At 35.5% G+C, this 26582-nt stretch overlaps 1 pseudogene; it reads right to left on the bottom strand.

Annotated features, from left to right (window-relative positions):
* LOC101583083 overlaps positions 1-9156 on the bottom strand; it is a 10988-nt pseudogene extending 1832 nt beyond the window's left edge.
* Between the last annotated feature and the right edge of the window lie 17426 nt (positions 9157-26582).

Raw genomic sequence — 26582 nt, 5'->3', positions numbered from 1 at the left:
AAAAAATAAAATAATTAATAACGCATCTAAAAAAGACACTGAGAACAGACCCAGAGCGGAGGCCCGGCGAATGAGTGAGATGACCCGAGGCCACGGGACCCTGAACAGACCCAGAGTGCAGGCCTGGTGAGTGAGTTAGACAACCCGGGGCCGCAGGATCCTGAACAGACCAAGAGCGCAGGCCCAGCAAGTGAGTGAGATGACCCAGGCCGTGGGATCCTGAACAGACCGGGAGCGCAGGCCGAGCGAGTGAGTGAGACGACCCGGGGCTGCGGGATCCTGAACAGACCCAGAGCGCAGGCCCGGTGAGTAAGTGAGATGACTGAGGCCAGGATCCTGAACAGACCCAGAGCGCAGGCCCGGCGAATGAGTGAGATGACCCGGGGCCCGCGGATCCTCATTCGACCCAGGCTGCAGGTCCAGCAGGGAACCCTTCAGCAGAACTCCCTGCAAAGAGGCTAGAGGCAAGACACACCCAGCTGATTCAGGAGCAGAACATCTTCCCAGAGAGACTCAAAGGGTTCATCTCTAACGCCTGCAGCAGAAAGAAGTGGAGCACAGAGCTAGAACCAAACAACACCCACCTGGAGGAATCTGAACTTCATATATCCGGACCTGGTGCTAAGGTAATAACTCTATCTAAGTTCTACCCTAAAGGTCAGAAGACAGCGATATACAAAATGACAAAGAGGAGGAACAAAATGCAGTCTCAGGCCCCGAGTCCACCCAGTACAAATGCAGAAGACACTAGCATAGAGGAATCTGATCACACAGCAGATATCTTAGAAATAATAGCATTGACAGTAAAGAATCAACCGCAGAAAGGTATAGAACAAATCAGATGAGAAATAATTTCTCAACTAAAAAATGTAGTGGTAACTATAATCAAAGAAGTACTAAGTGCTTCTAAAGAATACACTGATAAAAAAATAGAGAATATAAAAATGATGGAACCCCTGAATAAACAATTTAGGAAAGAAATAGCATCTATGAAACAGGTTCAAAGTGATATATAGGAAATTAAAACTTCAATCACAAGCTGGCAAAACCATTTGAGGGAAAGTGAAAATAGACTTTCTGACCTGAAAGGCACTATTGCAGCTAGTGAAAAAGGAAGAAAAGATCTCTTTAAAACAGCTAGGATGATGCAGGAAAAAATAATTCAATACCTGCAAGACGATGCAAAGCTAAACCATGTGAGACTAATAGGCATCAATGAGAAGGAAGGAGTCAATACAAATGACATAAAAAGAATAGGGGCAGAAGTAATAGCAGAAAACTTCCCAAATATGGGGCAACAATCTGACATTCCTGTAATCGAAGCATATAGAACTCCAAATAGTATCAAGCCAATGAAAACCACACCCAGACACATAATAATCAAGATCCCAGAAATTCAGCATAGGAACAGTATACTAAAAGTCGCTAAAGAAAAGAAACAGATCACATTTAAAGGAAAATATCACATTTTCTGAATATTGCTTAATCTTAATTTTTATTCTAAGATTTATACTGTATCTTTGATTTACAATTTATTTAAAGACATTGTATGATATCTTCTTGTATTAGAAACTTTAAAAAATATACTTCCATTTTCTGTTGACTTAAAAAAACAGAGGTTTGTACCTATGTTGTTTATTTATTATTTCTTGACTACATCGTGTAATATGAGAAACTACTTTGGCAGTAACAATACACAATGTACTAACAATTGTTACTCTCCTAAAATCTTGTTTTGAGATTTTGTACAATTGTTTTTATTTTTTTCTTTAAAATAAAAATAACTGATGTCATAATAAATAAATAAATAAATAAATCACTGAAAGAAAAAAAATAAAAAAGACACTGATTAAAAAATACAGGAGATTAGAAAAATGATGGATTCCTTAAATGAGCAATACAGGAAAGAAAGAAATCACATGAAGCAACATCAAAGAGACATAGAAACTCTTAAAATCTCTATCACAAGGTCTCAAACCCATCTGAGTGAAAGTGAAGATAGAGTTTCAGATCTTGAAGACATTACCACAGCTAATGAAAAGGAAAGGAAAGATCTAAAAACAATTAGGATGCAGAAAAAAAATCATCTCCTGCAAGATAATGCCAAATTAAATAATGTGAGGACTAATAGACATCAATGAGAAAGAAGGAGTCAAAATAAATGATATAAAAATATGGGCAGATGTAATATCAGAAAACTTTCCAAATATGAGGAACCTATCTGACATTCAGGTAGTGAAGCACACAGAACTCCAAATAACTTCAAACCAATTGAAAACACACTCATACATATAATAGTCAAGATATCAAAAATTGAGCATGGGAACAATATACTGAAAGCCACTAGAGAAAAGAAACAGATTGCGTTTAAAGGAAAACCCATCAGAATTATGGTAGACTTCTCTTCACAAAACGTGAAGGCATGAAGACCATGGAGTAGAGTACTTCCAGTCCTTTATGAAAACAAATTCCAGCCCAGACTACTATACCCTGCAAAACTCTCTTTCAAGCTTGATGGAGAAGTGGAATACTTCCATGACAAAGAACTAAAGAATTTCATGATGACAAAGCCAGCCCTACACAGACTACTAAGAGATGTTCTAGACAGAGATCAAAATGATCAGAACTCCATGAACAAGAAAGGAATGTACCCACTAAATAGGACAAACAATTAAAGGAGAAAAAGGAGTAAATAACACAAGGTAAATAAGTTATCAATCATAATTCAACACATTTCAATTATAAGCATCAATGTAAATGGACTGAGTTCACCAATTAAAAGAAGCAGGCACAGAGGGGAAGGGAATAAAATTCAACAATATACTGTATACAAGGAACACACTTAACTATTAAAGAAATTCATACGCTGAAATTTGAAGGATGGAAAACAATACTAAATGCTCCATCACCTCAGAAAAAAGCAGGGGTAGCATCCCTGTTCTCAGTCTCACCTTCAAACCATGAATGATGAAACAATATAAACAAGGCCAATATACACTGCTTAGGGGAAAAATTCAAGAGGAAGAGGTAAGAGTCATAAATATGTATGCAGCAGACACAGGAGCACCTATCCATATAAGAAAAATCATAATGGACAGGAAAAATCTAATATCCAATACCACAATTTTAACAGACTTTAACACCCACTTATTCAAAAATGATAGGTAAACCACACAAAAAGTTAACAAAAAACAGCAGAACTGAACCACAACTTGGAGCAAATCAACTTACTGGACATATCCATACTTTTTCACCCAACCAAAATTTTTTAAAAATTTTGAGAACTTAAAATCTCAAAATTTCAGATGAACACACATTTTTTCAGCTGCACTTGGGTCACTTTCTAAAATAGACCACATACTAGTCCTTGGGTAATGCAGAAGAATATGATAGAAAACAGAAATCATCCCATTCATATTATCTGACCACAATGCAAAGAAACGAAATAAACAACAAAAGAAGACCAGAAAATAAAACATAAATATATGTAGACTAAACAACACCCTACTAAGCAACCAACATATCACAGAAAAAATTAAACAGTATCTACAACTCAATAAAAATTCAAGCACAACTTATCAGAATTCATGGGATGAGATATAAGCAGTTCTTAGAGGGAAATTTCCAACTGTGAATTCACAGTAGGAAAACAGAACGGGAAAAAATAACACCCTAATGTTGCAACTCCAGCATCTGGAAAAGGAAGAGTAAACCAAACTCAAAGCCCAATGATGGGAAGAAATCATAAAGATTATAGTAGAAACTAATTCAACCAAGATGAAAAAAAAGTTCAAAGAATTAACTAATCAAAACACTGGTTTTATGAAAGATTGAATAAAATGGACGAACCCCTAAATAATCTCGTCAAAAAGAGGAAAGAAAAATTCAAATAAAAGCAATAAGGAATGAAAAAGGTGTAATTAACAAAGACCCAGTGAAAATGCAGAAGATCATCAGTAGCTACTTTGAGAATCTTTACTCTCACGTAATAAAAGACACAGAAAAATGGACATATTCTTAGAAAGGTACAAAGTACCAAAACTGAATCAATAAGATATAACCACTCTCAATAATCCTATAACAGCTGATGAAATACGAAATATAATTAAAAAATACTACTGACAAAGAAAATCCAGGTCCTGATGTATTTAGGCTGAATTCTACAAGAAATTTACGGAAAATGTAATCACTATACATGTCAACCACTTCAATGAAATTGAAAAGGAAACAATCCTCCCAAAATCATTCCTGGAGGCAAGAGTTACTTTGATACCAAAACCAGGGAAATATGGTAATAAAAAGGAGAATTGCAGGCCAATCTCTCTCATAAATATAGATGGAAAAATCCTCAATAAAATCCTAGCAAATAGAGTACAGCAAATCATCAAGAATATTATACACTGTGAACAGGTGTGGTTAATCCCAGAGATGCAAGTGTGGTACAATATTTGCAAATCTATAAGCGACATACACTACATCAACACAGCAAAAACTAAAAGCTGCATGGTTATCTCAATTGATGCAGAAAAGGCTTTTGACAGAGTCCAACATGCTTCCATTTTGAAAGTCCTACAGAAAATATGAATAGACAGTCTCTACTTCAAAATGATATAAACCATCTGTGACAGCACAATAGCAAACATAATTCTATATGGGGACAAACTGAAATCTTCTACTCTCAGATCAGGAAAAAGACAAGGATGTCGTCTATCTCCACTCCTATTCAATACAGTTCTGGAATCATTAGGTAGAGCCATTAGGCAATAGAAAGAAATAAAATGAATAAGAATAGGTAAAGAAGAAAATAAATTATCATTGTTTGAAGATGACATGATAATTTACTTTGAGGACCCAAAAACCTAAACCAAGAAGCTATAAAAAGTGATACACAATTTCAGTAGCATAGCAGAATACAAAGTCAACACCCAGAAGTCAATAATATTCCTCTACACAGATCAAAAACACACTGAGAGTGATATTAAAGAAAAAATACCTTTTAAAATAGTACCACAGAAAATGACATATCTTGGAATTAATCTAACTAAAGAAGTCAAAGATCTTTTCAAAGAAAGTTATATTTCTCTGAGAAAAGATTGTAGAGGATTTCAGAAAATGGAAAGATATTCCCTGCTTCTAGATAGAAAGAACCAACATTTTGAAGATGGTCCTTTTCTGAAAATGTACGGATTTATGGCAAACTCTATCAAACTACCACCAACACACATCACAGAACTAGAGAAATCCTCCCTAACTTTTATTTGCAACCAGAAAAGTCCTAGAATAGTAAAGCCAATCCTGGACAACAAAGACCAGACAGGACACGTTACAATTCCTGACTTGAAATCACACTGCTAGGCTACTGTGATGAAATTAGCATTGCACTGCTAACGAAATAGAACTAAGTTTGCATGGAATAAATTAGAAGACACAGAAGCCTCTATGAACACACTCAGTCCTCTTATCTTCCACAAAGGGCCCAAATATGCTTACTGAAAGCAAGATAGCCTCTTTAACTAATGGTGCTGGAAAAACTGGCTCCCTACATGCCAAGAACTAAAACTTGACCCAGGTCTCTCACCATGCACTAAGCTAAAATCAAAATGGATTAAAGATCTAGACATTAAAACAGAAACACTAATTCAAATGAAAGAGAATGTAGGAGGAAATCTTGAAGACAAAGAGATAAGCAAAGTACTCATGAGCAAAAACCAAATTGCATGGGTAATACTTGAAAAATTTAACAACTGGGAACTCCTCTTATTGAGAAGTTTGTGCAAGTGAAAGCAAATTACCAACAAAGTGAATAGACAATCCGTCAATTTGGAAAATAACCTTGACTAATAACACTCAAAGGTCTGCTCTCTAGAATTTATGAAGAAGCATAAAACATTAGGGTCACAAAATTTAAAGCCCCAATCCAGAAATGGGAATGCTAGATGAACACACTCTTCTCAGAGGAAGAAATTAAGGCAGCGAATAATTATATGAAAATGTGATCCACATCTAGCCATGCATGAAATGCAAATTGAAACAAAACTTTGATTCCATGTAACCCCAGAAAGAATGGCTATCATAAAGAGAACATCCAACAACAAACGTTGGAGAGGGGTTGGGAGAAAAGGAACATTTCTCCATTGCTGGAGTTTATGTAGACTGGTGTAAATATTATGCAAAACAGTGTGGAGACTCCTTAAAAACTAGGATTGGAAATTCTATTCAAAGAAGCTATCCCCCTACTGGGAATTTACCCGGAGGATCTGGAAATGTCATATCATAGTGATATATCTGTTTGTATGTTTATAGCAGCACAATTTGTGATAGCCAAATCTTGGAAACAAACAAGATGCCTGTCACTGGAGGAATGGATGAAAAAGATGAAGTATTTTTATACAATGGAGTATTACTCAGCCAAAAAGAATGATAAACTTGAAGCCTTCATATTTATTGGGACACCACTTAAAAAGCTATACACATAAGACAAACAAACCAGAACCATATGTGGAAATATCATATACTTTCCCTAGTATAAGTACTCAAAAGAAGAAATAAATATAGAAAGGTGTGACACAATTAAACAGAATGGGAGAACTTGAGGATTAGACAACGAAGAGAGGGCAAGAAAAAAGATAGGAAATATCAGAGTGGCAAAGCCATACATTTATATGTACATGATGGGCAAGGCAATGTTTCTAAGAATCTTCAGCAGGCTTTCGAAACTATCAGTTAATTGGTAAGATTCCCACCCACAGTAGCTATGTATGCTGATACTATGAACTAGGCAACTGCACTGAGGATAGCAATGAGTAATAGTAGGGTCATGCTTGGAATGCCTTTCATTCTGGTCTTCTAAATGCATAGTTTGTCATAACACACCAATCACTGCCACACTGTATCTCAAGTAAATGGTTTTTTTTAATAAAAAGGGTAATAAATGAAAACAAGAGACAAGAAAAAGAAATGTCACAGGACTGTTCTGCTACAATGTTGTATGCATATGGTTCGACTTCTAAACTTCTGTGTAAAAATATGTAATTGTTTATTCTCATTTTTAATTTATTTAAAATTTTTTTCTTCATGTTGCATAGGGACTTAAATGTTAGCATATCAATACTTGATGGAAAATACGTGCTGCACATTATGCCTAAGATGTTTGATATTCAGACAGATAGTGAGACTGAGCTCAACTGCCTGTGTTGCAGGGTAATAACAATACACTTTTCTTCTGGAGGGTTAAAAACCTAAGTTTGCAGAACAAAAATTAGAGAAAAAGAAGGGCTGGGAGGACAGCCACCATTTTTGCCCTATCCTTTCAAGTTCAGTGAACACTCAAAACGTAGGAGAACTTGTACTGTAGCATCATGTAACTCAGTGGTGTCCCAAATTTTGTGATCTAGGTGCTTATGGCGCCACAGAGTAAAGTGATTGATGATATAAAGTGTACCTAAGTACAGTTACATGAAGAAAAAACATTCTCTCAGGCTTTCAGAGAGAGCAAATTGGTCACACAATGGCCTTAACTCATCCACATGGTTGACACTGACAAAGGATCTACAAGCTGCTGTACAGGGTTTCAGAGTAAATCCTGAGGGGATTTGACTCACCTTATCAGATAAAAAAGTTTCATTTCTTGTTATATAGGTCTTGTTTTATCTTGGTCTTAATCATCTAGCAGAAAAAGCATAAAAACAAATTATAAAAATAATACCATATTAATATGCTGAGCTGTACAAGGCTCATGTCAAGAACTTCTGACAATGCCAGTCTTAGGAAAACCCACTATTATTATGAACTACTGAGTTATATTGGAGTATTTCCCTGAATTTATGCACCTACAATATTTAAATGACAATGGAATACCCTTCTCTGACAAAACTAAACAAAAAAAATGGGATACAAATGAACAACCATTTTGTATCTGTATATTCAAAATAGGACAGATATACAGATACTTTCTCTTAATTCAATGAATAGGAAGATTTGTTCTAATAGTGTTTGTTGACAGGATGACATGTCTGCATCTTGTATGATGAATAACCACTAAGACAACATATGTAATGTATTAATTACTGAAACTGTCCTACTAATCAGTTTTGAAACTCTCTCATTGCTATTTGTTTCCCAATAAAATTATTTAAAAATAAAAAAAATGGTTAAGGGAAAAATTTAAGGTTTATTGAAAGGAAAAGTGAATGTTTAATTGTTTAATCAATATTTCATATCTATATCTGGTAGTCTGAGTAACAACTTTAGTAATTACAATATATAACATAGCAACCATTTTTAATATTCCATGCTTGTTCTGCAATTCTACACCATTTTTACTGCTTATATTTCTTTGTTTCGGTCTTTTTTCTTGGTATGTGTTCTACTTTTTCTTTTTGTTCTTCCTCTTTAAAATAAAAATGTGTTTTTAGAAAAAGCAGAGTCAAAGACCTTCTCAAATACAAAAGTTGCACTTTTTGTTATATAGGTCTTGCTTTATCTTGGTCTTAACCATCCAGCAGAAAGAATAAAAGCGAGGTATAAAAAGTAAAGCCATATCAATATGCTGAGCTGTAAAAGGCTCAAGTCAACAATTTCTGAAACTGCCACTCTTGCAGATAACCCATTACTATTATAGACTACTGGTCTATATTACATTATTCTACTGAATTCATGCACTTGCAGTATATGAATGGCAATGGAATACCCATCTCTGACAAAGGTAAACAAAGGATATATGAATGAAGGACAATATTGTAGTGAAAAAAAGTATATGTATATACAAAGCAGCATAAATATACAGCTACTTTCTCTTAGTTCAATGGGAAGAAGGTTTTCAACTAATAGTTTTGAGACAAGCTACCATGTTTGCATCTTGTATTAGGAATAACTACTAGAAAGTCAACTATATGTAATGTATTATTGTTACTGTACTACTAACCTATTTTGGAACTATCTTATTGCTACTTCTTTCTCAATAAAATTATTAAAATATAATTAAAAATTGGGAAAAAATCAGAGTCAAGAGATAAAAGTGGCCAGGAAACTTTGAAACAGTTTCGTCATATTTAATTCAGCTAGAATGTGAATATTTTGAACAAGAAATTTGGCAAATGGCCCATGAGGTGAATTTGAAAGTCACATATAAAAATTATGTTTTTTCTTAGCTTCAAATAAAATGTATTAGGCTGTGCTCTTGTGACCCCTCCAGACACAGCCCAAGCCCGACTTGTGAGTGAAACTATCAGTCATGCTCTCTGGACCCCTCCGAACCCCTCCAGAACAAGTCCAAGCCTGGCTTTTGAGTGAGAGTTTCCACCTCGTTCTCAGGACCGCTCTAGACTCAGACCAAACCCAGACCAATGGACACCTCTGGACCCCACCCAGGCCTGGCATGTGTGTGAGACCTTCAGCGATGCTCTCAGGACCCCTCCAATCCCCTCAATAACCAGCACAGGCCCTGTGTGTGAGTGGCAACTTGTGCCACACTCTCAGTACCCATTGAGATGCAGCCCAAGCCCAGGCCTGATGACTGTGTTGGAGAGCTTCCACGCTCCTCTGCTCCTTCTGGACCCCTCCAGATCAAGCCCAAATTTGGTATGTGAGTGAGACCATTAGCCTTACTCTTGTGATCCCTCCAAACCCCTCCAAAATCAAGCCAGGTCAGGATTGTGAGTGAGAAATTCCATGTTGCTCTAGGGACCACTCCAGACAGCAAAGTCCAGGCCCAGCCAGTGTGGAAGAGCTTCCCTGCTCCAGTTTGCCTCCAAGATCCTTCTAGACTGAACCCAGGTCCACTTGTGAGTGAGTCCTTCTGTCGTGCTCTCTGGACCCCTCCAGACCCAGGCCAGTCTTAGCATACAATCCTGCGGTGAGACTCTGAAGCTGAAGTCCCTGTAGAGAAGCTTGGGGCCAGAACCACACTACTAAACCAGGAGCACAACATTTTGCCAGAGGGACACAACAGGTTCACTTCCAAGGGCTACAGCAGAAAGAAGCTGAGCACAGCAGCCAGATCCAAGCCACACACAACGGTATGAATTCAAACTGCATAGATGTGCACCCTTTAAACTGAAACACTTTGCTAGATCCAGATCTATAATAACATCCTTGCTCTGTCTCTCTTGGATGAATGTGGGGCAAAAAGCAACTGGGTTGAACTAGTCTGCTAGGAAAACACCAGGTACATCAAGGGGACATGATCAGACAGAACTTAGCAGAACTAAATCAAATACAAATTCCCAATTTAATATCTGCTTAACTATATAGACAAAACGATTGCTCTTACTGTCTAAAATACAAACCCTCAAGTTACAAAAGTTTGTCAATTTCTAAATATCATTAACCATTATTAGTGTTCCTTATTGTAGTTCTGTAGATGCAAAACCATAGCTGTCATAATCATATAATCTCTCCTGGGTAAGAATTTCAGTAAGTGGTAAGGTTATAAATGCACCAAAGTTTCACATCAAATTTCAGAGAAGAGTGCTATGAAAAATGACAAAGACAAGGAGCAAAACGCATTCTCAGACTCCAAGCCCACCCAGAGAAAGTGCAGAAGACACTTGCACAGAAGAAATTGGGAATCACAGCTGAAATGTCTACATAAATAGCGTCTGAAGTAAACAAGCAACTGAAAATAGGTATAGAGGACCAGAGATCAGAAATAAACTCTGAGGGGAAAGGGAGATGGCTCAGTAGAATAAGTGCTTCCCTGGCACTCACAAGGGCCTGAGTTCAATCCCCGGTTCTGAAAAAAAAAAACCTCTGAAATAAAAAAAGAAATTTCTATATTAAAACATCTAAGGTAAAGTATCCACTGAAGGAACATAGAGAAGAAATCAGATCAGAAATAATCTCTGAAGTAAAAAGAACAAAGGACAACTATAATGAAAGTATCAATAACTGTTTTTAAGAAGACACTGGCAAAATAATAGAGAATATCACAAAAATGATTGAATACTTCACTAAGCAATATAGGAAAGAAAAAGATCTCATGAAGCAGAGTCAAAAAGATATAGAGGAACTTAAAATCTCAATCAAAACCATTTGAGTGAAAGTGAAGATAGAGTTTCAGATCTTGAAGGTGCAATCACAGCTACTGAAAAGGTAAGAAAAGATCTCTTAAAAAACAACTAGGTAAGGAAAAAAAATTCATCACTTGCAAGATAATGCAAAGATGAAAAACGTTGGACTAGCAGGCTTCAATGAGAAAGAAGGAGTCAATATAAATGATATAAAAAGAATAGGGGGAGAGTAATAGCAGAAAACTTAACAGATATGGGGAAATAATCAGGCATTCATTTAGCAGAAGTATACAGAGCTCCAAATAACATCAACCAATGAAAAACACAACCAGACATATAATAGTCAAGATCTGAGAAATCCAGCAGAAGAACAATATACTAAAAGCCACTAGACAGTTAATTGGTAGGATTCTAATCCTGACTAAATATATATGCTGATACCTGTGAACCAAGCAACTGCACTGAAGATAGCAATGTCCAATAGAAGGGTCACGCTTGGAATGCCTGTCATTCTGGTCTTCTAAAAACGTACTTCTTGTTATGATATACCAATTATTACCATACTGTCTCTCAAGTAAGTGTTTTTTTTATTTTTTGTTTTTTATAAATGCTAATAAAGAAAAAAAGACAAGGAAAAATGTCACATGACTGTCCTGCTACAATCTGTATATGTTTAGATTACTAAATTTTTGTGTAAAATATGGAATTGTTTATTCATTTTCTTTAAATATTTTCATTTTTAAATTTTTGTCTCCATATTCTGTACGGATTTAAAGTTCAAAATATGAATACTTGATGGAAAATATCTGTTCCGTGTTATGCCTATGATGTTTGATATTCAGAAACATAGAAATGTTAAACCCAACTGCATATGTTGTAGGGTAATAATAAGATTCTCTTCAGGATGGTTAACAACCTACATTTGCAGATGAAAAATTAGAGAAGTAGAAGGGCTGCAAAGACAGCCAACATTTTGACCCTAGTCTTTCAAGGTCAGTAAAGACTTAGGACATAGGAGAACCTATACTGTATCATCATGTAACTCAGTTGTGTCCCAAATTTTCTCATCAAAGTGATTATGGGGCCACAGAGCAATGTGAACTTTGTCATAGAGTGTGCCTAAGGAGAGTCACAGGGAGAGAAAATATTCTCTCAGGCTTTCACAGAGAGCAAATTGCTCAAGCAATGGTCATGACTCATCCACATGGCTGACACTGACAAAGGAGCTGCAAACTGTGGTACAGGGTTACAGGATAAATCCTGAGCGTACTTGACTGACCTTATCAGATAAAAAAGTTACATTTCTTGCTATATAGGTCTTGCTTTATCTTGGTCTAAACCATCCAGCAGGAAAGTATAAAAATGAGGTTTATAAATTAAAGCCATATTAGCATGATGAGCTGTGAAAAGCTCAAGTCAACAACTTCTGCGTATCACACACTATTATTGTGGACTGCTGGATTGTGTTGGATGGTTTGTTGAATTTATGCACGTATAGTATTTAGATGCCAATGGAATACCCATCTCTGACAGGGCTAAACAAAAAAAGGGGATAGAAAGGAAGGACCATTTTGTTTCTATATATTCAGAATAATTAGGATAGATATGCAGCTGTTTTTGCTTAATTCAATGAGAAAAAAGTTTTGTACTAATAGTGTTTGGAGAGGATATCCTGTCTGCATCTTGTAGTATGGATAACCACTAAGAAGATAACATTGTACAACATATTAATTATTGATGCTGTCTAATTAATCAGTTTTGAAACTGTCTCATTGCTATTTGTTTCTCAATAAAATAATAAATAAAAGCCACTAGAGAAAAAAGAAAATAGAACACATTTAAAGGAAAACCCATCAAAATAACAGCAGACATCTCTTCACAAACCGTGAACTCAAGAAGAGCATAAAGGGTTGGGCAGATGACTATGTAGAAGATGCACTTCCCACACAAGTGCAAGGGCCTGAGTTCAATTTCCAGTTGTGGAAAAAAAAAAAACACAGAGCTTGGAGTAGAGTACTTCAAGTCCTTTATGAAAGCAAATTCCAGCCCAGACTACTATATCCTGCAAAAGACACTTTCAAAATTGATGGAGAATTGAAATACTTCTGTGAAAAAAAAACAAATAAGCAATTTCATGATGACAAAGCCAACCCTACACAGTCTAGAGAGGGACTAAAGATGTTCTAGAGAGGGAATAAAATGACCACAATTCTAAGAATCAGAACGTAGGTAACACATTAAATAGGGAAAAAAATTAACATAGTAGAAAAAGGAGTAAACAACAGCAGATAAGTAATGTCAATAAGAAGACAATACATCTCAATTATAACCATCAATATAAATGGACACAACTCACCAATTAAGACAAATAGCCTAGCACAGTGGGTTAGGAAACAAAATAAAACAATATGCTGTATACAGGAAACACACTAAATTTATAAAGAAATTCATAGACTGAAACTCAAAGGATGGAAATCAATACTACATGCCCCAGCACCTCAGTAGAAAGCAAGGATAGGAATCCTGTTCTCAGACAGTCTCAACTTTGAACCAAGAATGATCAAATGAAATAAAGAAGACCACTGTATACTAGTTAAGGGAAAAAATCAAGAGGAAGATGTAACACTCATAAATAAGTACGCAACAAACATGGGAGCACACAATTGTATAAGACAAATCTTAATGGACATGACAAATCTAATATCCAATACCACAGTCTTAACAGGAGACCTTAATGCCCCCTTATCCCAAAAATATAGGTCAAGAAGAGAAAACATTATCAAATGAGTAGAAGAACAGAACCGGAGCTTGGAGCAAATAGACTTAGTGGACATACATGGAGTGTTCCACTCGACCACAGCTGAATATACTTTTCTTTTTCAGTTGCACATGATTCATTGTCTAAAAGGAACCACATACTTGTCCATATGTCATGCTTAAGTATATGCAAGAAAAAAGAAATTATCCCGTTCATATTAAATGACCAAATGCAATGAAAGTGTAAATAAATGAAAAGAGAAAGCAGAAACAACCTATAAATACATGTAAATTAAACAACAGCCTCATTAGCATTCAATGGGTCATAGATGAAATTAAGGAAGAAATTGAACAATATATACAATTCAATGAAATTTCAAGGAGAACTCTGAAATTTATGGGATGTGATGAAATAAATTTTTTGAGGAAAATTTGAAACTGAATTCACACATTACAAAAAGAGAATGGGAACAAATAAAATCCCTAATGTTGCACCTCCAATATCTAGAAAAGGAGGAACAAACCAAACCCATAGCCCAAAGATGGGAATAAATCATAAGGATTAGATCAGAAACTAATTCAATTGAGATAAAGAAAACATTTCAAATAATTAATGAAACAAAAAGCTGATACTTTGAAAGATTAAAGAAAATTGATGAACCCTTAGCCAACCTCATCAAAGAGAAGAAAGAAAACATTCAAGTATGAGCAACAAGGAATGAAAAGTGTGTAATTACCGCAGACCTAGTGGAAATTCAGAAGATCATCAATAGGTATTGGAGAATCTTTACACTTATTGATTAGAAGACACAGAAGAAATGGAGAGATTCCTAGTAAGGTACAAATTACCAAAACTGAATGAAGAAGATATAAGAACTCTCAATGACTCAATCACAGCCAATGAAATACAAAATGCAACACAAAACCTATCTACAAAGAACAACACAGTTTCTGATGGATTCACAGCTGAATTCCACAAGAAATTTACAGAAGAAATAAACAGTATAGTCCTCAAACTACTCAATGCAACTGAAAAGGAAGCAATCTTCCTAAAATCTTTCATGTAGGCAAGTACTATACTAATATCCAAACCTGGGAAAGACACAACTAAAAAAGAGAACTGCAGACCAATCTCAATTATGAGCATAGATGCAAAAATCCTAAATAAATCTTAGCAAATAGAACAAAGCAAATCATCAAGAAGATTATACGACATGACTAGGTAGGACTCAACAGAGGGATGCAAGGATGGTACAGTATAGGCAAGTTCATAAATGTGATACACTATATCAATAGAGCCAATTCCAAAAATTGCATGATCATCTCAATTGATGTAGAAAAGGCATTTTACAGAGTACAACACGCATTCATGTACAGAATCCTACAGAAAATTGGAATAGATGGCCTCTACTTCATTATGATTAAATCCATGTATGACAAACCAACAGATAACATACTTCTTAATGGGGAAATAATGTAATCTTTTACTCTCTGAGCTTGTACAAGACAACGATGTTCTCTATCACCACTCTTATTCAATAAAGTCCTGAAATCATTAGCTAGAGCCATTAGGAAAGAGAAAGAAGTAAAAATAATTACAATATGTAAAGAAGAATTTGAACTATCATTCTTTGCAGATGTCATGATTTTCTACCTTAAAGATCCAAAAAGCCCCACCAAGAAGATACTAGAATTCATAGACAAATTCAGTAGCATAGAATGGCACAAAGTCAATACTTCATAGTCAGTAGCATACCTCTACACAGGTAATAAAAACACTGAGAGGGATATTAGAGGAACAATAACTTCTATAATAGCACTGCACAAAATGAAACACCAAGAAAATAATCTAACTAAATTAATCAAAGATATATTCAATGAAAATTAAGGTACTTTAACAAAATTGTAGAGGATTACAGAAAATGGAAAGGTATTCTTTGCTCCTGGATGAGAAGAATGAACATTGTGAAGACTGCCATACTGCCAAAATTGTGCTAAATATTTAATTCAATCTGTATCTACATACAACCAACATACCTCACAGACCTAGAGAAATAATTCCTAATATTTATTTGAAACCTGAAAAGACCTAAATAGCAAAGGCAATCCTGTGCAACAAATACAAGACAATAGGCATTATGATTTCTGACTTAAAATTATATGACAACAACTACTGCCTCTCCCCACTACTCCACCTTGTCCCCATCAGTCTCAGCTCAGCCCTGGCAAACAGGCCTGGGATAAAATCCTGCAGCTGCAATCCCTGAAGAGAGTATAGAAGATAGAACCAGCCAGCTAGTCCAGGAGCAGAAAATCTTACCAGAGGGGTACAACAGGTTCATCCTCAAGGGCAGCAACAAGAAGGAGCTGAGCACAGCAGCCAGACCCAAGTCAGGCAGAGCTGGATAAATCCAAACGTTGTAGATCTGCACCTGAACTTCAGTACGTGCTAAGGTTATAACTACAATGAAGATCTACAACAAAGGTCAGAAGACAATGCTACACAAAATGATGAGAAGGAAAAAACTGCAAAATCAGAACCCAAGTATACTCATAACAAGTGCAGAGAACAATAAAACAGAAACAATTGGGAATCACACAGCTGAAAACAAAGAATCGATGGCTTCAGCAATAAAGAAACAGCTGCAGAAATGTATAGAGGAACTCAGATTGGAAATAAAAAAAGAAATCCCTGAATTAATAACATCTGCAGTGAAGAATCAAATGCAGAAACATATGGTGGAAAAACAATGCCTACACAGAACAAAGAATTTATAACTGCTTCTAAAGAAGACATTGACAAAAAAATAGAGGAGATTAGAAAAATGACAGATTCCTTGAAAGAGCAATAATGGAAAGAAATAGATCGCATGAAGCAGGGTCCAAGAGATAGAGAGGAAATTAAAATCTCAATCACAATCTTGCAAAACCGTTCAAGTGAAAGTGAAGACAGAGTTTCAGATCTTGAAGATGCTGGTGCAGCTAGTGAAAAGGTAAGAAAGGATCCTTAAAAACAACAAGGATGCAGGAAAGAATAATCCATCACCTGCAACATGATGCAAAGATGAACAATGTGAAACTAATAGGCATCAATGAGAAAGAAGGAGTTAATACAAATGACATTAAAAAAATATGGGCAGAAGTAATAGCAGAAAACTTCCCAAATATGAGAAAACAATCTGATATTCAGGTAACTGAAGCATACAGAATGCCAAGTAACCTCAACCCAATGAAAACACAAAGAGACATATAATAGTCAAGATCCCAGAAATTCAGCACAATAATAATATATTGAAAGCTGCTAGAGAACAGAAGCAGATCACATTCAAAGGCAAACCCATCAAAATTATGGCTGACTTCTCTTCACAAACCATGAAGTCAAGAAGAGCATGGAGCAGAGAACTTCAGGTCCTCTATGAAAACAAATTCCAGCCAAGAGTACTATACCCTGCAAAAATCTCTTTCAAGTTTGATGTAGAAGTGAAATACTTTCATGACAAAGAACAGCTAAAGACATTCGTGCTGACAATGCCAGCCATACACAGGCTAATGAAAGATGTTTTAGACAGGGACCAAAATGATCAGAACTCCATGAATGAGATAAGAGGAAAACAACTAAATAAGGCAAGCAATGAAACACAGGAGAAACAGGAGTAAACGACAACACGTAAATAACGTGTCAATCGTAAGTCAATACATCTCAATTCTATTCATCAACGTAAATGGACTCAATTCATCAATAAAGAGAAATAGACTGCCACAGTGGATTAGGAAATAAAATCCAACAATATACTGTATACAAGAAACACATTTAAACATAAAAACATTCATAGGCTGAAAGTCAAAGGATGGAACACTATAGTACACGCCCAGCACCTCAGAAAAAATTAGGGAAAGCAATCCTATTCTCAGACAGTCTCAACTTCAAACCAACAAAATTTAAGCAAGATAAAGAAGGCCACTATATACTGGTTAGGGGAAAAATTCAAGAGGAACAGGTAACACTCAGAAATATGTATTCACCAAACACGGGAGCAACCAAATACATAAAGTAAATCTTAATGGACATGAAAACCTGATATCCAATACCACAATTTTAACAGGAGAACGTAACACCACCTTATCTCGAAAAGAAAAGGCAACCAGACAAAAACTTAGCAATGGAATAACAGAACTGAACCAGAGCTTGAAACAAATGGAATTGGTGGACATATACAGAGTTTTCCACACAAACACAGCTTAATACACTCTTTTCTCACCTGCACATGTGTTATTTTCTAAAATAGACCACATATTGGTCCATATGTCATGCTTAAGTATATGTAAGAAAACAGAAATTATCCCATGTGCATGATCTGACCACAGTGCAAGAAACTGGAAATAAATGACAAAAGAAACCAGAAAAAAACCTTAAATACATGGAAATTAAAAGACACCCTACTCAACAACCAATGGTTCACAGATGATATTAAACAAGAAATTCAACAACATCTACAATTCAATGAAAATTCATGCACAACTTATCATAATATATGGGATGCGATGAACGCAGTTCAGAGGGAAATTGATAGCTGAGAACTCGCACATTAGGAAAACACAACAGGAACAAATAAATACCCTAACGCTGCATCTTCAACAACTAGAAAAGGAAGAGCAAACCAAACCCAGAGCCCAAAGATGGGAGGAAATCATAAAGTCTGGAACAGAAATTAATTCAATTGAGACAAAGAAAACAATTCAAAGAATTAAAAAAGTAAAAAGCTTGTTGTTTGAAAGATTAAATAAAATTGATAAGCCCCTAGGTAACCTCATTAAACAGAGGAAAGAAAAAATTCAAATACAAGCAATAAGGAATGAAAAGGGTGTAATTAGCACAGACCCTGTGGAAATTCAGAAGATTATAAATAGCTATTTGAGAATCTATACTCTCACAGAATAGAGGACACAGCAGAAATAGATAGATTCCTAGAAAGGTATAAATTACCACAACTGAATCGACAAGATATAACCACTCTCAATAGACCAATAACAGTCAATGAAATACGAGATGAAATTAAAAACCTACCGGAAAAGAAAAATCCAGGTCCTGATGGATTTCCACCTGAATTCTAAAAGACATTCACAGAAAATATACTCCCTATACTCCTCAAAATCTTCCATGAAATTGAAAAGGAAGCAATCCTCCCAAAATCATTCCTGGAGGCAAGTGTTATACTGATACCAAAAAGAAGGGAAAGACAGAACTAAGAAAGAGAACTACAGGCCGAACTCCCTCATGAACATAGATGCCAAAATTCTGAATAAAATCCTAGCAAATAGAATACAGCAAATCATCAAGAAGATCATATATCATGGCCAGGTAGGAGTCATCCCAGGGATGCAAGAAATACTCAATATTCGAAAATCTATAAATGTAATACAATATATCGATAAAGCAATTGCTAAAAACAACATGATCATCTCCGTTGATGTAGAAAAGGCTTTTGACAAAGGCCAACACTTATTCATGTTCAAAGTCCTACAGAAAAATGGTATAGATGGCCTCTACTTCAATCTGGTAAAAGCCATTTAGGAAAACACAATTGCTAATATAATCCTAAATGGAGAAAAACTGAAATCTTTTAATCTTAGATCTGGTACAAGACAAGGATGTCCTCGATCACCCCTCCTATTCAGTATAGTTCTGGAATCAGCTACAGCCATTAGACAAGAGAAAGAAATTAAAGAATAAGAATAGGTGAAGAAGAAGTTAAATTATCTTTATTTACAGATGACATGATTCATTACTTGGAAGACTCAAAAAACTCCACCATGAAGCTACTAGAATTAATCCAGAAATTCAGTAGAAGAGCAGGTTATGATGTCCATACGCAAAAGTCAAAAGCATTCCTCTACACAGACAACAAGCACACTGAGAGGGAAATTATAGAAGCAATATCTTTTACAATAGCACCGAGGAGAATGAAATATCTTGGAATTAATCTAACTAAAGAATTCAAAGAAGTTTTCAAGGAAAATTAGAGTACTCTGAAAAAAGAGATCATAGAGGATTTCAGAAAATGGAAAGATATTCCATCTTCCTTATTTGGAAGAACCAACATTGTGAAGATGGCCATACTCCAAAAATTGCTGTACCGATTTAGTGCAATCCCGATCAGACTACCACCGACATACCTCACAGACCTATAGAATTCATTCCTAAAATTTATCTGGAACGAGAAAAGACCTAGAATAGCAAAGGAAATTCTGGGCAATAAAGACAAGGTAGGAGGCATTACAATTCCTGACTTGAAATTATACTACAAGGCTACTGTGATAAAATCAGCATGCTACTGGCAAGAAAATAGACCTGAGTATCATTGGAATAGATTAGAAGATGTTGAAGCTGCTACAAACACACTCAGCCACCTTATCTTTGACAAAGGGGCCAAATATACTCACTGGAAGAAAGATAGTCTCTATAACAAATGAAGCTGGAAAAACTGGCTCTCTACATTCTGAAAACTAAAACTTGACCCAGGTCTATTACCATGCACTAAATTAAAGTCAAAATGTATTAAAGAACTAAACATTAAAGCAGAGACACTAAATCTACTGGAAGAGAAAGTGAGAGGAACTCTTGAAGACATAGGGGTAGGCAGACTTCATGAACAGAAATCAAATCGCATGGAAAACAGTTCAAAGAATTAACAACTGGCTCATGCTCTTACTGAGATGTTTTTTTTCACATCAAAAGAAATTACCAAGAAAGTGAAAAGGCAACCAACAAATTTGGAAATTTCATGACAAATAAGAACTCACACAAAGGTCTTCTCTCTAGAATTTATAGAGAATTAAAAAAAACTAGGGCCCCAAAATTTAAAGACCCAACCCAGAAATGGGCATCCGAGATATACACATGCTTCTCAGAGGAAGAAATTAAAGAAGGGAATAAATATATGAAAAAATGCTCTACATGTCTAGCCATCCGCGAAATGTAAATTAAAACAACCCAACACTACTATGGGCTACTGGACTCTTTTAGAATATTTTGCTGAGTTTACACACCTATAATATTCAAATAACGGAACTTAACAATAAAAGGGTATACAGGTGAATGTCCATTTTGTATCTGTGTATTCAAAGTGGTTAGGATAGCTATGTAGTTACATTCTCTTAATGAATAGAATGATTTGTTCTAATGGTGTTTCTAAATAGGATATCAAGTGCGCATCTTGTACAGTAATTAACCTCTAAGAAGAATGTGTGCAGTGTGTTAATTATTGAAACTGTCCTACCGATTTGATTTGAAACTGTCTCATTGCTATTTGTTTATCAATAAAATTATGGCAAAAAATAAAATAAATTGCAATGAAATACCCATCTCTTTCAAAATTGAAAAAAAAGTGATATAAGTAAAGGATCATTTTGTAATGAAATATATATATTTGTATATACAAAATTGGTTAGATACACAACTACTTTTCCTTAATTCAATGAGAAGATAGATTTGTACTGGTAGTGTTTGGATAAGATATCATGTCTGGATGTTTTCTTATGAAAAATTCTACGAAGACAAGAATATGCAATGCATTAAGTATTTTAACCATACTACTAGCTTGTTATGATGCTGTCTAGTTGGGGCCAGTAGATTGCTCAGTAGAATAAGCAATTCACTGGGAAGTGAAAAGGCCTGAGTTTAATCCCCAGTTCTGCCAAAAAAAAAAGAAAAAGAAAAAGAAAGAAAAGAAAAAGAGTGTCTCATTGCTATTTTTTCTCAGTGAAATTAATTATAAAATATGAAAATTGTTTTACATAGTTGGTTGTTCCCATATTTGGTGCATATATGCTTTTGACTGTTTACCTCTTCCTCTTGAAGTTTTCCACTAAGCAGTATACAGTGACCTTCTTTATCTCATTTGGTGTTTCTATGTTTGAACTGCAGATTGTCTTCAAACAGGATAGGTACTTCTGCAATTTTTCTGTGTTCCTATATCAGGTAGTACTCTTTTCCATTTTTCAAATTTTATATTATGAAATGTGTTGTGATAAATGAGTTTCTTGTATACAAATATTGTTGATTTTTTTTTCCTCAGTCTATTCTGTCATTGTATTTCTTTGAATTGGTGACATGCATCCATTTACCCTGGTGTTTATAACTGATACGTATTTATTTATGTTTGTCGTGTTATAGTCCTGCTGTTGGTTCCCTAGTTTTCCTGGGTCCTTTTGATTGTTGCTTGTGGAGTAGTAGTCATTTTGATCTCTTTCTTTAATATATTTTAGTACTCTGTGCAGGGTTGGTTTAATTGTCTTGAATTTTTGTGGGTGTTCTTTTTACTGGAAGATTTTTAATTATCCATGAAACTTGAAAGCGAGCTTTTGTCCAGACTCAGTCCAGGCCTGTCTTTTGAGTAAGAACCTCTTCTCCATGCCCTCTCCATCTCCTCCACACCCAGCCCAGATCTGGCCCATGTGAGACCTTCTGCTCTACACTCCCGGACCCTTGCAGACTCAGCCTAGGCATGGCTTGTGTGTGAGGCCTTCCATTCCCCAACTGCTGGACACCTCAAGACCCAGCCCAAGCCCAGTGTGTGAGTGAGACCTTCCACTCTGCACCTGCTTGACCCCTCCAAACCCAGGCCAGGCCCAGGGTGCGTGTAAGACCTCCAGCTCTGCCACAGCAACCTGATGCCTCCTGTCCCATCCTAGACCCAGCTTGTGTGTGAGGTTCACTTCAGTGGGATGCAGTAGGAAGAAGCTGACCACAGCAGGCAGACCTAAGCTAGTCACATCTGCATGAGATCAAACTTGGTAGATCCCAACCTGGTAAACTGAGACAGGTTGCTAAGCTGAGATCTATGAGTTTCCTCTTTCTTTTTCTCTTGATCTACAAAGAGGGCAAGAGATATCCTTGTGAACTTGTCTGTCTTGAAGATCCCAGTTACATTGAGGGGAGGTAATTAGACAGAACTTAGGGGAACTCAATTAAATAAAAATTCCCAATTTAATATCTGCTTAGATAAAGTGACATAGACAAGAAGCAAAATGCAATCTCAGGCCCCAAGCCCACAGAGAACAAAGACAGGAGACACTTGCAAAAAGAAATTGGGAAGCACATAGCCAAAATCTCTGAATTAATAGTGTCTCAAGGAAAGAAATAACTTCAGAAAGTTATAGAGAAAATTATATCAGAAATATATTCTGAAGTAAAAAAAATTATCGGAATTAATAGCATGTGCAGTAAAGAAAAACTGCAGAAACCTATAGAGGATAGCAGATAAGAAATAATCTTTAAAGTAAAAAGAGAAAGGATAATTGTAGAGAGAAAATTAATAACTGCCTCTAAAGTAGACAGTGATTAAAAATTTAGAGGAAAAAGAAAAACAATACAATCGTTGAATGAACAATATAGGAAAGAAATAGATTGGATGAAGCAGAATCAAAGAAATACATAGAAAAATAAAATATCAATCACAAGCTGGCAAAACCATTTGAATGAAAGTGAAGAAAGACTTTCAGATCTTGAAGACACCATTGCAACTAGTGAAAAATTTAGAAAGTATCTCTTAAAAAATAGGATGCAGGAAAAAAAATATTTCAACACGGGCAAGACAATGCAAAGAGGAACAACATAAGACTAGCAGGCATCAATGATAAAGAAGGCGTCAATACAAATGGTATAAAAGGAACATGGGTAGAAGGAATAGCAGGAAACTTCCCAATATGGGGAAACAACCTGACATTTAGGTAACTGAAGCATATAGAAGTAAAATAACATCAAGCCAATTAAAACCACACTCAGACATATAATTGTCAAGATCCCAGATATCCAGCACAACAACAACATACAAAAAGATCCTAGAGAAAATAAACACATCACATCTAAAAGAAAATCCATCAGAGTAATGACAGATTTTTCTTCAAAACCCAGGAAGACAACAAGATCATGGAGCAGAGTACTTCAAGTTCTATGAAAACAAACTCCAGCCCACATAATATACACTGCAAAATGCTCTTTCAAGTTTCATGGAGAAGTGAAATACTTCTATGACGAAGAACAGCTAAGGAATTTCATGACAACAAATCCAAACCTACACAAACTACTAAAAGATATTCTAGAGAGGGGCCAATATGACTACAACTCCACAAATGAGAATGGGTAGAACCCAAGAAGTAGGGTAAACACCTAACACAACAGAAAAAGAGGTAAACAATAACATGTAAATGACATGTCAAACATAATTCAATATATATCAATTATAATAATAAATGCAAATGGATTCAGTTCACCAATTAATAGAAATAGACTGGCACATTGGTTTGGGATGCAAAATCTACCAATATGCTCTATACAAGAAACACACTTAATGCATGAAAAAATTCATAGGCTGAAAGTAAAAGGGTGGAAAACAATACTACATGCCCAATCACAACAGAAATAAAAAATCATGGGTAGCAATCCTGTTCACAGACATTCTCAACTTCAAATCAAGAATGATCAAATGAAATAAAGAAGGCCATCACATACCAATTAGGTGAAAAAATTCAAGAGGACGAGGTAATACTCATATGTGCACGCCCAACACAGAAGCACAAATCTATATAAGACAAATCTTAATGGACAAGAAAAATCTAATGTCCAATACCACAATCTAACAGGAGACCTGAACACCACCTAATCACAAAAATATGGATCAAGGTGTCAAAAAATTTAGCAAAATAGAAGAAGTGAACCAGAACTTTAACAAATGTACTTAGTGGATATATACTGAGTGGTCCACCCAACCACACCTGAATACACATTTTTTTTCAGCTGCACATGGGACATTTTCTAAAATGAACCACACACTAGTCCATAGGATATGCTTAAGTATACGCAAGAAAGCAGAAATTCTCCCATGCATCTTATCTGAACACAGTGCAATGAAACTGAATGTAAATGACAAAAGAAACAACAAAAAAACAATTAATACATAGAACTTGAACAACAACTTCCACAGCTACCTATGGGTTACAGAAGAAATTAAACAATACCTACAATTCAATGAAAATTAAAGCACAGCTTATAGGAATTTACAGGCTGCCATGAAAGCAGTTCTTAGAGGAATATTAATAGCTGTGAACCCTACACACTTGAAAACAGAACGGGAAGAAGCAAATACTCTCATACCCCACCACAAACATCTATAAAATGAAGAGCATACCAGCCCCTAGTCCAAAGACGAGAGAAAATTATAAAGATTAGAGCAGAAAGTAATGCAATGAAGACAAAGAAAGCAATAGCAGTAATTAATGAATCAATAAGTTGGTTTTTTGAAAGACTAAATAAGATTCATGAGCCCCTTGCTAGGCTCATCAAGAAAAGGAAAGAAAAAACTGAAATTCAAGGAATAAGGAGTAAAAAGTGTAAAATTACCACAGACCCAGGGGAGACTCATAGGATCAGCAATAACTACTTTGAGAATCTTTATTCTCACAGAACTGAAGACACAAAAGACATGGACAGATTTCCAGAAATGTATAAATTACCAAAAGTGAATCAAGAAGATATAAGAATTCTTAATAACTCAAACACAGCCAAGGAAATAAAAAATGTAAAAAAAAAAGAAAAAACTGCCAAAAAAATTTCCAGATCCTAATGCATTCACAGGTGAATTCTATGAGAAATTTACAGAATAGATAATCGAAATACTCCCCAAATTCATCAATGAAATTGATAAGGAAACAAAACTCCCAAAATCAAATTGTAATTAGAACTATGCAGTGATCTCTTAAATAAAAACTATTGTATGATCACTAGTCATATGTGAAATGCAAATTAAAACAACACTGATGTATCATCTCACCCCAGGAAGAATAGCTATCATAAAGAAATCAACCAACAACAAATGAAGTGGATGCCATTTGATGATATACTAATAAGTGAAATAAAAAAGAGACACATGTGTAAATATCATATAGTTTCCTAATGTAATAACTCAAAAGAAGAAATACTAATTAAAAATTATAATAGAAGTAAAATGAAAACAAGGACTCGAGGACTAACTAATTAAGAGAAAGAAAGGAGAAGAGCTAGGAAACATGACAGTGACAAGCCATACAATTATATGTAGAAGATGGGCAAGGCAATGATCCTGAGAATCTTAAGAAGATTTTTTGAATCTAGCAATTAACTGGAAAGATTCTCACCCTGACGAAATATGTATTCTGACACCTGTGAACTTAGCAACTGCACTGAAGAAGGCAATTTGTCATTGTAGGTTCATGCTTGAATTACTTGTCATTCTTGTCTTCTGAATACAGGCTACTCATCATGACATGCCAATTTCTTCTGTGCTGTCTCTTGGGTAGATGACTGTTCAAAAAGTAGGAGCTGATGAATGAAGGCAGGAGACAGAAAAAGGAATGTTGTGAGACTGTCCTGATTCAAGGTTGCACATGGTTAGATTTCTGGACTTATATGTGAACATAAGAATTACATTATTCTTTATGCCTATTTTTAAAATATATTTTAATTTTTAATTTTTAAAATCGTATTCTCTAGGAACTTAAATTTCAATATATCAATACTTGATGAAAAATACCTTTTCCATGTTATGCCTAAGATGTTTGGTATTCAGACAGATAGTGAGCTTAAGCTTAACAGCCTAGGTTGTATGGTAATAACAGTAAGCTGCTCCTCTGGAGGGTTAATAAGTTAAGTTTGAAGACCAAAATTAGAGAAGGAGGGCTGCAAAGAAAGCCAACATTTTGAACCTAGCCTTCCAAGGTCACTTAAGACTCAGGACTATGAGGACTTGTACTGTAACATCATGTAACTCGGTAGTGTTCCAA

This window comes from Octodon degus, unplaced genomic scaffold (genome assembly GCF_000260255.1).
Source record: "Octodon degus isolate 3935 unplaced genomic scaffold, OctDeg1.0 scaffold00211, whole genome shotgun sequence".
Lineage (NCBI taxonomy): Eukaryota > Metazoa > Chordata > Mammalia > Rodentia > Octodontidae > Octodon > Octodon degus.
Note: the sequence above shows the minus strand (reverse complement) of the source record. Positions and strands in the feature narration are given on the sequence as shown.